The sequence below is a fragment of the Camelus ferus genome, chromosome 30 (genome assembly GCF_009834535.1).
Source record: "Camelus ferus isolate YT-003-E chromosome 30, BCGSAC_Cfer_1.0, whole genome shotgun sequence".
Classification (NCBI taxonomy): domain Eukaryota; kingdom Metazoa; phylum Chordata; class Mammalia; order Artiodactyla; family Camelidae; genus Camelus; species Camelus ferus.
In genome coordinates, this window is record NC_045725.1 from 15,784,225 (window position 1) to 15,788,276 (window position 4,052).

At 48.8% G+C, this 4,052-nt stretch overlaps 1 pseudogene; it reads right to left on the reverse strand.

Annotated features, from left to right (window-relative positions):
• Nucleotides 1–1,038: 1,038 nt before the first annotated feature.
• LOC102513477 lies at nucleotides 1,039–2,339 on the reverse strand (annotated as a pseudogene).
• Between the last annotated feature and the right edge of the window lie 1,713 nt (nucleotides 2,340–4,052).

Consider the following 4,052-nt stretch of genomic DNA (forward strand, 5'->3'; position numbering starts at 1 on the left):
GTAATACCGCAGTCCTTGGGAGCCCATCATCTTGTTGGGGAGATAAGGCTTGAAATGATTAGACAACACAAGACAAGTCAGCATGTGACTAAATGCCCCAGGTGTTTGGTTGGAATCATGAGTTGAGGAGGTCAGAGAAGAAGGCGGGTAGGGTTGCCAGGGAGGGTTGAGGGCACTCTGTGGTGATGAGTGGTTTCCCAGGCCCTCAAAGGAAGGGCAGAATTTAGACGCACAGAAGAGATTATGGAAGATCTTCCAGGAGGAAGAAATGAGCAAAACCATGGTGTCCTGCAGTGAGCAGCCGGTGTTCGGGCCGTGGAGGAAGCAGGAGAAAATGAATATTGGCTCCATGCTGCTTCCATGGATGAGCAGGCGTGTGGGCCCACACTGGCCATTCCAGGCCTTGTCTGGGAGTCGCTTTGGTAACCAAGAATGTGTTAAAGAAGCTTGTCAGGCCTGCCCTCACCTCTTCCCATGCCCTACCAGCTGGGCCAGCCAGGGCCAGGGCCCCCATCCAGACCGCTCTCGTCTCGCTCCAGGAGCAGAGGTAGCAAAGACGCTGGACAGGCCAAGATGTTTGATTTCCGAGGCCTTCGGAGCCAGCCGGGTGGAAGGCAGCCAGGGAGGCAGCAGCTGGTGACAGGCTGCCTTACTGCTTAGATAGCAGGCAGCTACTCAGGGGAACAATTGGGCAGAAAGTAGGGTGGCGGGTCAGGGAACACGGGCCAGCGGAATTCTGAACAAGGTCAAAGTCCAATTTGGTACAGTGCTTTATTACCAATTTAAATCTCGTCTTTCCTCCCAGGGCGGCTGCCACAAGGGAAATTTGCATTTCAAGACTCCAAGTGCCAGGCACCCTGGCAGGGCTGCAGCCAGGCCTGCAGGGCCTGTATGTTCATCTCAATGTCTAGAGGTCATATGCTAAATACTCACATGCTGAAAACGCTCCTGTTTTGCCCATATTTGGGTGTCTGCTTACTTGGGAGGAGGAAAAAGATCCTAAACTCTTCTTACTTCTTCCAATTTGGGGGAGGATCCTGGAGTAAGCAGAGTGGGAGGTGGTGGGGTCTGGAAGCTAGTGATCATCTTTTTCTTTCTTTTTTTTTTTAATGAATTACAACTTTATTTTTTTACTCTTAAAGGCTGATTAAAAACCCTTAGTAATCCTATTAAAGAAAATCCAACACAACATCTCAATTGAAAAACATGGTAAGCGTATTTACTCATGTTCTAAAATAAGTTCTACTTTTCTAAAACACAACTTGGAAACATCCAGCATGCATGTTTAATCTCAGTATAATGATTTCAAAACCAAGTAAACATGTTACATGCATCAAGGCTAGATTACAGATAACCGAAGTCATCATCATCATCGTCACGTTTCCTTTTCAATGCTTTTGGTGATTCATTGGCAGTATTTTGTGATGGTGCCGTGTTAGTGGTAGCAAGAATATTTTGGACCCAATTAATGATGGATTAATTAGAACATTCTGAACTGTTGATGTTACAGGAATTGATGCTTTCACAGCTGGGGATTGTGAGTGGGTGTCTGCACTGTAAACCTTTGCCCTGTGAAGGACACAGGAGTCCCTAGTTTAGTTGAAACAGACATAGTTTGTGGGGTTGATGTGCCGAGTGTGGGAGTACTTGGCCTGCTAGTAACTGAAGGGACTCTTCTCTGCGGAACTGTTAACTCTTCCCGCAGAAGTACGTGCCTTTCTTTGTAGACTTAAGTCTATAATTTGGAGCAGTCAAGCAATGTCTATCAGATGGCAATCTAGGGCCTGAATAGGCTTTATCAATGGCAAAGGAGTTTGATTTCTTTGCCTTACAATGTCTAATAAAAAAAATCTCTTGGAGGAGGAGAAGTAAAAGACTGATCAGCACAGCACTGGATTGCTGACCTGAATTCATTTTTGCATCATCTAGGATTGTGGTCACGTATCGGAAGGCAAACTCCAACATATGATTTGTAACTCTTGGCTCATATTCTGTAATCTCCATATCCTTCAGGATTTGTGCCATCATCTGTGCATCTTTTGGCATGCTCTTGGGAGAAACCATCTTGCCAGACTCCATGGTATCTAGTGATCAGACTTCGTGGGCTAAATCACCTACCTTAACGTATTTCAGCGCTGATCTTTTTTTTTTTTTTCCCTTGGAGGAGGCACTGGGGATTGAACCCAGGACCTTATGCATGTTAAGCATGCGCTCTACCACTTGGGCCGTACCGTCCCCACCCCCAGTCCTGATCTTGATGCAAGTTCTTTGCCTAGCGTGGTTTTTCGAACCCCTGATGTATCAGTAAGCTGAATGTTCAGAAGCAACATGGTTCTCACTGTGTTCAGTCAGGATGCCAATCATATGTTTTTCTTGCCTGGGGCTGGAAGAAAGTCCTAAGGGAACGGCAGTCAATAGGTAGCAGGGATATTTAAGGGGCTAAACTGGAATATGGGTCGGGGGAGAGATGTGGAATGTGGCCAATAGAAGCAGGCAAGAGTCTGGGTTACAAAGAGGGTCCAGCAAGTGGATTCTGTAGCAGTGGTGGGTTGATTTATCCCAGGCCCATAATTCAATTTGAAAGAAGGCTCCTCTTCATGCCTCTCTCCTTGGGACTGTTGGTTCTCAGTCTTCTTCATCTGGGGAGCTTTAGGAAATATGAATGCATGATTACAAATGCCCCAGAGATTCTGATGTAGCAAATCCATGATGTTTCTCCTTCCCCATCAGTCCCACCACCTCTGCTGCCATTACCCTGAGGGAAAGGGATGGAAAAGCCCCCCTCACTTCCATGCGTCGGTCTTTTCATGACTCCTTTACTGTTAAATCAACACACACTTATGCATTTCTACCTGTTGGTGAAAACTTAGCCACACAGCTTAAAGTCTAGGTGCCTTGGTGTTTGCTTTCAGGACAGAACTGTCTGTGAGAAGAGGAAGCACATGGTGCAATGTGTTCTTGACATCAGGGTTCACAGGGACAGTGACCTTCTCAGAATGAGACTCGGTTGTTGGTGCCCTCAAAGGCAGAGCCTGTCGCAATCCTTTGGCTGCTTGTTTGGCTGGGACATTAGGTGCCGGTTACCCAACAGCCTGTGCCTGGGAGCCCCTCATGTAGTCCTTTACACACACACACACACACCCCTCCCTGAGGCACCTGAATGTACATTCTGTGTATCCTGCAGCCATGCTGATGGCCAAGCAGGCCTGGCTGGCCTAGACTCCATCTGAGCACTCCTGGGACCCGGGGGTGCCCGAGATTGCACTGTGGACCTTGGGGCTTCCTCATCCTCGCTTTTCAGCTGGCAAAGCTGGCAATGGAGAGCAGAGGTCGATGTGCCAGGGACTCCCTGCTGTCTTGAGTGGCAGGAACAAGGAAGGCTGGAACTCAGCTGTGCAAGAGCACACGGGCCCCTTAGGCCTCCCCATCATGCTTGGGAAGCTGAGGGCTCCCGTGGGCTCCGGTGAATCTCCGTAGCTGACAGGCACTCTGGGAGGGAAGTTACTCGGGGATGGGCACTAGATAAGTGGGCCACATACAATCTTTGCTGGGACACATTCCTCACATTAAAAAGCCCAGCCACACCGGCCCCATCGACTGCTCACTTTGGAAGTGGCAGGAGTTTGGTGGGCACATTAGGGCCCCCTAGATCAAAAGTCCTCTGCAGCTCTGGGTTCCCACAGCCCAAAGCCCAGGGTCTTTGGGTACCATGCAGGACACTTTATCATCCACCTCCAGTTGTCCCATCTAGCCTCATCTGCCTCTGTTCTCTCTTGGTTCTTAGTAGACTGACCCACTCTCTGCCCACCTCACCTCCAGCTCACCTGGATGTTCCACAGGCCATCAGTCCCAGGTGCCAATCAAGCCACAGCTATGGAACACCTGCTTCCTCCCTCAATACCTATCAAATCCTACCAGGCCATCTAGGACCAGTTCTGGGAGACCTTCCTCGACTGAAGGTTATTTCTCTGCACTTCCCAAGGTTGGTGCCGTGTCCCTGATGCTTAGCTCAGTATGAGGAATGAGTTCAATGAGGTTTAGTTGAGTAAACA